This window comes from Notolepis coatsorum (genome assembly GCF_963971535.1).
Source record: "Notolepis coatsorum genome assembly, chromosome: 4".
Classification (NCBI taxonomy): domain Eukaryota; kingdom Metazoa; phylum Chordata; class Actinopteri; order Aulopiformes; family Paralepididae; genus Notolepis; species Notolepis coatsorum.
The window spans coordinates 96,082,910-96,094,252 of NC_140168.1; the positions used below are offsets into that span (position 1 = coordinate 96,082,910).

The following is an 11,343-nucleotide window of genomic DNA, read 5'->3' on the forward strand; positions in this document are numbered from 1 at the left end:
ATGCGGACAGCCATATTGGAAGAAAGAGAGCTACACAAACATTCCAAGCGAGGCTTCCATTGTCCTGATGCTGTAAACCCCAGCCATCTGGGACTAAACACAACAACACTATGAATCATTAGAATGGTGTTTGAGCCAGGTATGAAATACACCATGAGGTCAGCAAGACAAACTAAAGCGTCCGTCTGAAATATAGGTGAAATGGCGGACCCTGGTGGCATTACACGTGTAATGTCCCAATAATAACTCCACAAACACTCATTTCTATAATTCTTTTTTACAATATTTGTATTGTATTTTCTTTTTTCAAACACATCAAACAAGAATACAAGACAGAAAAAACATTACAACCCCCTCCATTCCTTAATTATAATTTAAACTGACACTCGCATAAACATTCAACAAAAAAGTACAGTAAAATTAATTATAAGAAATTATAAAAAATAAATACCCCTCTTCGGCCTCTCTACCTCCATCCTTTATTCAAACACTAATTTCTAGTACAAAATACTGATACAGTATATCTGCATTAAGACAGATATATTTTTACACAGACAGGAAACACAGATATCCACACTGGAAAGGAATTATTTAGGAATAATATTAATATCACACATGAAAAAAACCTATACACACCTATATATCACGGCACACATCAAAAATGTATGGGAGAGAAGTCACAGTGGAAGTGACTGTGGATCTGTTGGGGGCTGTCGTACTCCATCTTCACACACGGCTGTTCCGGAGGGCTGTCGGGAGAGGCGGCGCTGGCGTGGGAGGGGGGCACGGGAGTGGACTTGGGCGGGGCGCTCTCGATGGCTCTGAAGCGGGAGGCCTGGAGGCTGGTGGACACCGGTGGAAGGACCGAGGCGGTGGCGGCGGCGCGTGTCTGCATGTGTGAGGAGGACCTCAAGGAGTGCGTGTGGGAGGAGCTGTGGGAGGAGCCGAGAGAGGAGCTGTGGGAGGAGCTGAGAGAGGAGCTGTGGGAGGAGCTGTGGGAGGAGCTGAGAGAGGAGCTGTGGGAGAAGCTGTGGACGGAGCTGTGGACGGAGCTGTGGACTCCTCGGGGGGGGTACGGCGGAGGGGGCGGGGCTGTGGTGGTGGTGGAGGAGGGGGGGTGGGGGTCTCGAGGGCCCCCCAGGCTGGCCGAGTAGGAAGACGGGCACTGGGCCCGCTGGAACATGGCTGGTTGGTTGTAGACGTCGCTCCACGGATAGGGCTGGTACGCTGCAAGGCCACCTGGGAGGGACAGATGCAGGCGTGCGCACACCACACACACAAAAACAGATTCCAACAATGTAATTATTTATTTATCTTTTGCTGTAGTAGTGGATAGGTATATTATTTTTTTTAAATCGATAGATAATTTATTACATATTAATTAGTGGTGTCAATCGATTAAAATATTTAACTCGATTAATCGCATGATTGTCCATAGTTAACTCGCGATTAATCGCAAATTAATCGCATTTTTCATTTACATTTTTTCTACCTTAAACTGATCTTTTTCAAGTTCCAAGTTTTAATACTCTTATCAACATGCAAGTCAACAAATACTTGCTTTATGCAGCCATTTAACACTTTGGTTGCCTAAGGTTAAATTAATGATATACCATAGATTGCCAGCGCTATTTGTCTATGGAGAAAGTCCCCTTCTTTGCAGGGCTATAACTTTTTAAATTCTATTGCTACATTGCCATTATTAGGGCCCATTCAAAGTCCTATATGTATTGTTCATTGTGTAGCAACGTTAAACTTTTTCATTCACATATTCATAGTAAGGTATGGTCTAATGTATAAGTATGTTTTCATCTCTTTCTGCAGCTTTCTCCAGAACGTGATATATAGCCCCAAATGCATTATATTGATGAAATACAGTTTGATGGCAATCAGCGCGATATAAAAAATTCCAACTAGACGTACTTCTAGAAGTTACTGAAGGATGGGCGAGGGGGCGTTTATAATTCCGTGGGCAGCGTTATACCAATCATCTAATGTGGGTCAAATGTTGATAATATCAGTTATTATCGAAGACGGTAACGTTACACGCTGAAACTCACCCCAGTCTCCGCGCGCCGTTGGGCGATCATCGTCGAGTAGAAATTTTATCATTATGGGATATATTATTACCCGGTCCATCTCCAGCTTGTATAATGGTATATACGTCCAAATCATGTTGTTTATCGAGTTATTGGCAATCGATCGCTATGTAGTGTGACGAGCTAGAGTGCCGGAACCTATACCGAGTGCCCGGAAGTAATATGGCCGACCAGCAAAACCTCTACTGCGCTTCCTGTTAAGCGGTTGCGCCGATCGGCCACCAGATGGCGCTCCTGAACCGCCAGAGAGCTCAGTGGGTCCTGCTGGTGGATCTCAGGCCAGCGGAGGGACATTATGAATCCGATCGCAGATTTTTTTAAATATTGATATAAGGACGCTGTACAGCGTCCCCCGGCAACTTTAGCATGGCCAGGAAAGACGTCTAAAGACGGGTCCCGGCAGTTCAAGTGTTAACACAAAAGGATGACCCTCATGCATTGCAAATTTGCATAAAATTCAAAACAGAGTGAAAATAATAATCTAAAACAATGGATAAAGTGTGCACGAAATAATAGGGGAAAGAAAACGTTAGGAACTTGTTACATTCACCCACACAAGGGCTGAGTAATCACACCCCCCCCCCCCTCTCTCTCTCTCTCTCTCTCACACACACTCTCCCAGCTCTCTTTCTCTCTTGCCCCTTCCTCATCTCTCACCCCCCTCTCTCTCTCACACACACACACACAGTATCAATGAGAGCATCAATAATACACCTGAGTGAAGTCTAGTAAAAAAAAAAAAAAAAAATCTTAAAAGTTAATACTGAGTTAAAAAAAATAGTGGCGTTAATAGAATCGGGCGATAACGCGTTAATACCGTGTTAACTTTGACAGCCTTAATATTAATATGATATTGTATGTAAGGAAGGGGCAGGACCAGATAAGCTTTGCTTCTTTCCGTCCCTTCTCGGACAAAAGCATTTGTCTTGAGCTATGTTGATTATTGCTTCCATGTCTAGGAAGATATATTGAATTAAATGTAATTTTTTTTTAATAAATTTTTTGTTCTTACAAATAAATGTGTGTGTTTATGGTTGAAAATGTTCGAGATAAATAAAGATCAAATCAAACCTGACAAATCAAAATGTCTCATTGATAATACGACTCATTAGGGATGGGCGTGAGTAATCGATTACTCGCGGCTATGAGAAAACTCTATCTTAAATTATTAATAATTTTTATGAAAATACATTTTATTTTACATATTTGTTTCACATGTATGTGTAAGATTATAACTGTTTGTTGGTTTGATTAAATATATACACGAATATATATACACGAATGAACACAATTAAGTTAAAAAAGAAACTAAAAAAAAATATATATATAATTTCTTTTTTTTAAGTTTTTCCCCCCTCCACAAGTAATCCACGATTAATTGAGTATATCATGCGATCAATCGATCTGAATTTTTCTTAAAAATGCCCATCCCTAACTCTCACCTCCCGTTCACTCACCGTGGTGGCCGGCGGGCTGCAGCAGTATCTGGCCCCCCCCGCTCTGAGGCTGGAAGTACGCGGGGCCCCCGGCGGTGTAGGTCACCACCCCGGTGGAGCCGCCCCCGGGGCCGAAGGTCAGGTAGGAGGTGGGGTTGGAAGAATCGGGAGGATTGGGGGTGAGGTAGGGGGAGGGGGTGAGGAAGGCCAGGCGAGGGAGGGAGGAGTGGGGCTGGGAGGTCTGGAACTGGTAGGACAGGGTGCTGTTCTGCTGGTAGTCCATCTTCTCCCCGTAGTCAAACAGGGAACTGGGTGAAACATGCGAGAAACAAGGTGATCCAAGAACTACAGGAACCTCCTGAGCCCTGAGGTCATTTATCAATGCCATTTTCTTTTGCAATGCAGTTTTTTTGCACCAGATCGTATACATCCTTGTATATCTTCCTGTACATTTTACTGTATATTTTTGGACTATATATATATATATATTCAAATGTATATCTTTGACTGTGTATTCTTATTTTTGACTACCTAAATGTTTATCGTGAGCGATCTGTGGTGCCGAATTTCCCTCTGGATGAGTTATATTCCATTCTAGCGCCACAGAATATTCATAGTACATGGTAGGTAGTACAATCTTTAGTCTTGTCCCATCTTGACTACTGCCCAGCAATTTGGTCTAGCAAGAGCTTAGTAAACTCCAGCTCACTCAAAATAGAGCTGCCCGCCTCACTCTTCACTGCTCTATAAGGAATAGTGTGGAGGGAATGCATGCTGCTAGACTGTCGTGGATGAGGGTGGACGAGAGACTAGCATGCAGTTTGATTTGGTTTTTAAACATTTGTATTTTGGGTAAACCCACTCAATTGTATTCTATGCTTTTATCCACCAATGATAGACATGACCATAATACCAGACATGCTTCAAGTAGTCGCTTTACCCTACCTCTGCCTAGAACCAATGCTAGCAATGTAGAGTCATAACATAATATTGGAATAGGATCCCATTACATATAATACGGACGGAAAACAAGGACAGTTTAAAAAAGAAACTTAATGTTATCCAAACTTCTTCTGTTTACTTTGTTTTAAAAGGTATGGTGAAATGGATTCACCTATGACCTTTTGTTTGAATTTTTATTGATTATGTATGTGATATATGACTATGTATGTGATATATGATTTATACTGAATGTTTCATATTTGTATGTGTATATCTGTGAGGACCCCAGGAAGAATAGTCAACACGTCGATGATGACTAATAGGGATCCTAATAAACATAAACAATAAACAGAATATTCATCCCACTAAAGTTGGAAAGGTCCAGAACTAAAAAGCTATCGAGGCTGAATGCTCGGTGGAGATGGGGCCGACCAAAGGTTCCTGTATCAGAGCTAGAACCTCCCGAGTACCTAGAGATGCACCAAAATCACGTTTTCACTTCAAATATCAATTCGGAGTACTTTATATATTGACCGACAGAGTATTCATTCAGTACTTTATATATTGACCGACAAGAGTATTCATTCAGTACTTTATGTATTGACCGACAGAGTATTCATTCAGTACTTTATGTATTGACTGACTAGAGTATTCATTCAGTACTTTATGTATTGACCGACAGCGTATTCATTCAGTACTTTATGTATTGATCGACAAGAGTATTCATTCAGTACTTTACAGTATGTATTGACCGACAGAGTATTCATACATTTTTTACTTTGTTTCTATTTTCTTTTTTTATGTTTACCTTTGAACCTTTTCTCCCATCCCCCGATTTTGTCGTTATACCAATTCCCATCTGGTTGTTGCGCTACCCTACTGTCGGTCTAGGGAAATCACTTTGATTTCTGACTTGTAGTTTTGGTATAGGTTTTGGCTTGATAATGGTATATGTTTTAGCTTGGTAATGGTATAGGTTTTGGCTTGGTAATGGTATAGGTTTTGGCTTGGTAATGGTATAGGTTTTGGCTTGGTAATGGTATAGGTTTTGGCTTGGTTTTGGCTTGGTAATGGTATATGTTTTGGCTTGGTAATGGTATAAGTTTTGGCTTGGTTTTGGCTTGGTAATGGTATAGGTTTTGGCTTGGTAATGGTTAGGGATGGGTACCGTTCACATTTGAACAGATACGGTACCTGTGAATCGATACCGGTAACCAACGGTACCTTTTTTCTGTACTTTAGTCTCTAAAATTTGTATCTACCTACCTCAGTTGTAAAAAAAAATAAAAAAAAATAAAAAATCCAAACTTCAAATAACCACAGTTTCGACCGTTTTCGGCTTGCCATTGCCCCGACTGCTTTTTTTTTTTTTGTATCTCACGTGAATCGATACTCGGTAGTACCAACGTGTTTCGGTAAGTACCTTTAAAAGTACCGAATTCGGATTTTTTTTTGCAGGAGACGCATTTGATAGCACAGGACCATGAGAAACTGAAAAGATTTGGATATGTGAATGCATATTATAATTCCTTTAAACGGACCCTGAGGAGAGGAGTAGCCACATTAATCAAGAACACAGTAAAATTTGAATTGGTCAAAGAAGTAAGAGAGATTTGTTCTGGTGAAGGGGAAAATGGAGGGTCAGATGGTTACGTTAGTGAATGTATATGCACCCCCAGAGAGTGAGAGGTATTTATATGAGAAAATTTTTTACATGATAGCGATGGAACTGGAAGGGATATTGATATGTGCGGGAGATTTTAATGTGGTATTGAATCACGACTTGGACACTACGAGTACTAGAAAGGGTAGACCGCAAATCAGTAGGTATATGAATATACAGATGACGGAAATGGGAATTACAGATGTTTGGAGGGGGATGCACGCCCTGGACAGGGAATACACACATTACTCACATCCACACGCGACATATGCGAGAATAGACTATTTTCTGATGACGACGGGGGACAGCTACAGGGTTCGGGAGAGCAGAATAGGGGTAGCGGACATATCGGACCACAGTGCCATATATCTGACAGTAGATCTGGAGGGGAGACGGAGGAACACAATCTGGAGACTGAATGTGGGAATATTAAATAACAAGGGGGTGGTGAGTCAGATTAAGGAGGAGATAGCCAGGTATAAGGAGGAAAATGACAACGGGGAGGTCGACCCGAACATTCTATGGGACACACTGAAGGTGGTGATAAGGGGGAAATTGATGGAGAAAACAGCACTACTGAAGAAAGCCAGAACGGAGACATATCACAATCTGATAGGGAAGCTGAAGGATCTAGAGGGGAGACACCAGATATCGAAAGAACAGGAAACACTGAGAAATCAAAGAAGTAAGGGCCAGGATAAATAGGGAATTATTGACGGAAATAGAAAAGAAAGGGAGGTTTATGAAACAGACATACTATGAGGGGGGACCAAGGGCGACCAGACTGTTGGCTAGGAGAATCAGGACGCAACAGAAGTTAAACACGATACACACAATAAGGGATACAAAGACTAATGAAATATTGAGGGACCCAGCTGAAATAGAGAGGACATTTAGAGAATACTATGAGACACTATACACGCAGCCAATGGCAGCGGGAGAAGAAGAAATAGACACTTTTCTGGAGAAGCTGGAGTTACCATCGATAGGGAGGGAACAGAATGAAGAATTAAATAAAATAATTACGGAACGGGAACTGGAAGAGGCAATTAGTAGAGCTAAAAACAACAAATCTACGGGGAGCGACGGATTCCCATCGGAATTCTACAAGACATTTAGAGCAGAATTAGCGCCCATGTTAGGAGCGGCATTCAGACACACGATGGAAGAGGGCAAAATGCCTCCCTCATGGAAGGAAGCCGTAATCACCACGATACCGAAGGAAGGGAAGGATAGAGAATTATGTAGTAGTTTCAGGCCTGTGTCCATACTCAACATGGATTATAAGATGTATACATCAATAATATCAACGAGATTCGAGACGTTTATGCCAGACATTATAGATGAAGATCAGACTGGATTCATTAAAGGGAGACAGACGCAGGACAACGTGAGAAAGACATTACACATAGTGGAGGAGATACAAAAACAAGGTGGTAGTGCGGTACTGATTAGCCTAGATGCAGAAAAGGCATTCGACAGTGTGAGTTGGGCATTTTTATATAAGGCGCTAGAGAAATTCGGGCTAAACGAGAGGGCAATGAGGATGATCAAGGCACTATATCAGGAGCCGACAGCGAGAATTAAGGTGAATGGCAGCCTGACGGATAGAATCAGATTAGAGGGCTACCAGGCAGGGATGTTGTCTCTCACCAACGCTCTTCGATGTTTTCATAGAACCACTGGCACAACTGATCAGACAGACCGAGGACATCAAGGGAGTAGAGATAAAGGGAACGGAATACAAACTAGGCCTATTTGCGGACGACGTGATAGTATACATGAGGCAACCAGACAAGAGCTTCCCGGCACTGATGGATCTACTGAAGGAATATGGCCACTACTCAGGATACAAACTAAACGTGACAAAGACACAGACATTAGCATGGAACTATACCCCAACGACGGAAATTAGGGAGGAGTACGGGATAAGGTGGGACATGGACAAGATTAAATACCTAGGGGTGAATATCACGAGAGGGGTGGGGAAGCTGTTTGAGGCGAATTATACACAGATAAATCAGAACATCAAGAGAGACTTGGAGAGATGGACAGTAATGCCCTTGGACTTCAATTCAAGGATAGAGGTTATTAAGATGAACATACTATCAAGGTTACTATACCCGTTTCAGTCACTACCGATACAAATACCACAGAACCAATTCAGGGAGTGGGACAGACTGATATCGAGGTTCATATGGGCGGGGAGAAGACCACGGGTCAGATATAAAACACTACAACTACCAAAGGAAAAGGGAGGGATGGCAGTACCCAGCCTACAAGACTATTATTATGCAGCACAACTGAGAGCAGTGACGTGCTGGTGCAACGACAGATACGAGGCCAGATGGAAAGACATTAAAAAAGAAGGGGAGGGATACAAGGTACAGGCTCTGGTGGGGGATAGGGAACTATTCAAGGAAAAAGAGGGACTGTTAGATCCAATCACAAAGTGCACCTTAATTATATGGAACAGAGTAGTAAAATCACACAAATTGGAGAAGCAGTCAGGGGTTCTTCTGAGATGGGTAGCGCATGATAAGAGATTCAAGCCAGGGAGGTTGGACCATGGATTCAGAAGGTGGGAAGGGGGGGGGGGGGGGGGCAACAGCGATATGCAAGATGATAGAGAAGGGGGAAATGCAGACCCTACAAAAATTAAAGGAGAAATTTGGACTAGAAAACAGGGACCACTTCAGATATCTACAGGTTAGAGATTACTACAATAAAGAAATAAGAGGGGACAAAGAAGAAGAACAGAATGGAATAATCAAGATGATAGTATGGGCATACGAAGGGGGGAAAGGAAGGGTAATATCAGCACTGTACCGGGCTATAATGAACAGCAAGGGACACACGACCGATTATATAAGGGAGAAATGGGAGAGAGAACTAGAGATAGGAATAACAGAGAAGGAATGGGGTAACATATGCGAGGTGCAGCACTCAACAACAGGATCAAGGGTATGGAAAGAATTTGGATGGAAAAACTTGGATGGAAAAACATAATCAGGTTCTTTATAACCCCAGAGTTGAAGGGAAAGTATGCACCAACACAAATGGCATGCTGGAGGATGTGTGGGAAGGAGGGGGCAAATCACACGCACATATTCTGGGGATGTCAGAAGCTGAAGGGGAGGAGATAGGGGAGGCAATGACCAGAATATTAGGATACGGGTTACCACAAACGGGACTGGTGCTTTACTTAGGGGACCTGACGCACGAGGGAATACAAGGGGGGGACAAATATTTAATAAAGATAATGTTGTTATCGGCCAGAAAAGCAATAACGAGACTGTGGTACAAAGAAGATCCACCAACAATAGCACAATGGGTAGGAATAGTAGAGGAGATACAGGATATGGAGAGGATAACACACATGCTGAGGCTACAGGAAGAGACATTTGGAGAAAGATGGAGAAAGTGGGAGGATTATAAGGGGAACGAAAACGACATCACAGAGGAAGAACCAAATGCAACACAAGAGGGTGAAGGGTAAAGGAGGAAAGAGGTTCAAGGAGGGTCTCTGAACCCGTGTCACACACCTTTGCTTTAGTTCGTTTTTTCTATTTTTATTTCTGTTTCAAGTTTCAAGTTTCTTTAATAGTTGTCATACAGAAGTACAGAATACTTTTGTACAAAATGCTTCTTACTGTTGCGCTCCAGAGACTGTGCATGACAAGATAAGTATGAAATAAAAACATAGTAAAAATTAGAAGTAAAAAAAGAGGTCACAGTGTTCAGTTTAGACATATGTACAATGTTCGTAGACGTAGTTACCATACAATATACAATACTGTGCAGTGTACTAATATACAATACTATATAGTGCAAGGCATAAATGGACGAGGTGCAGTTTAGGTACAATTCACAGTAGGTGTACGAGTTGTAGTGCAAATCCTTTATCAATAAATATAAAGTGTAAGTGTGTTTGTGTGATCTAAAGTGTGGAGAGTGGGTGCTGCAGTGTGTTGTTTGTTTGAGTGAGTGTGTGCGTGTGTGCGTGTGTGCTGTGTGCATTTGATGGTTGTTGCATAGTGATTATTGTTCGTTTTAGCGATTATTGTTCGTTTAGCAGCCTGATGGCCTGGGGATAGAAGCTCCTTCTGAGTCTTTCTGTGCTCGCCATAAGACTCCGGTATCGCTTGCCTGACGGCAGCAGTTCAAAGAGGCAGTTGTTCGGGTGGCTCGAGTCCTTAATAATTCTCTTAGCCTTCCCCTTGCACCGCTTGTTGTAAATGTTCTGGAGGGTGGGAAGCCCCCCTCTAATTGTGCGTTCGGCTGAACGTGTCACTCTTTGTAGTCTGCTACGGTCTTTTGCAGTGCTATTCCCAAACCAGGAGGTGATGTTGCCGGTCAGGATGCTCTCTATTGTACATGAGTAGAAGTTCCTAAGGATCTTCTGACTGACTTGGAACTTCCTTAGGCGCCTGAGGAAGTAGAGGCGTTGTCGTGCCTTCTTCACAACACTGTCAATGTGTGTGGTCCATGTCAAGTCCTCGGATATGTGGGCTCCGAGGTACTTGAAACTGTTCACTCTCTCAACTGGTGCCCCGTCGATGCTGAGGGGGCTGTAGTCCTTGACCCCCGACCTCCTGAAGTCCACAATCATCTCTTTTGTTTTGCTGACGTTCAGGGAGAGGCAGTTCTCCTGACACCACTGTGACAGGTTCTCTACCTCTTCCAGGTAGGCCCTTTCGTCGTTGGCAGAGATCAGGCCCACCACTACTGTGTCATCAGCAAATTTGATGATGGTGTTGTTGTTCCGCTGTGCTACGCAGTCATGTGTGTACAGGGAGTAGAGGAGGGGGCTCAGAACACAGCCCTGGGGGGCCCCTATGTTGAGCGTGATGGATGAGGAGGTGCAGTTGCCGGCTCTTACCACCTGGGGTCTGCCCGTCAGGAAGTCCAGGACCCACTGGCACAGGTTATAGTTCAAGCCCAGGTCCCTGAGCTTGGCTATGAGTTTGGAGGGGACTATGGTATTGAATGCTGAGCTGTAGTCGATGAACAGCATTCTCACATAGTTCCCCTGCCTCTTGTCCAGATGTGATGCTGCTGTGTGCAGCACATGGGCTATGGCGTCCTCCGTGGACCTGTTGGGGCGATATGCAAATTGCAGAGGGTCCAGGTTGATGGGGAGGGAGGAACAGATGTAGCCCTTCACTAGCTTCTCAAAGCACTTCATGGCTATGGAGGTGAG

At 43.2% G+C, this 11,343-nt stretch overlaps 1 protein-coding gene across 1 annotated transcript in view; it reads right to left on the reverse strand.

Annotated features, from left to right (window-relative positions):
* The window catches only part of matn1 (matrilin 1), an 86,052-nt gene extending 85,399 nt beyond the window's left edge, over nt 1-653 (reverse strand). Inside the window, exon 1 of the mRNA XM_084312606.1 lies at nt 637-653. The gene's annotated coding sequence lies outside the window, so the exon portion shown is untranslated. The remainder of the gene's footprint in view (nt 1-636) is intronic.
* Nucleotides 654-11,343: the final 10,690 nt, after the last annotated feature.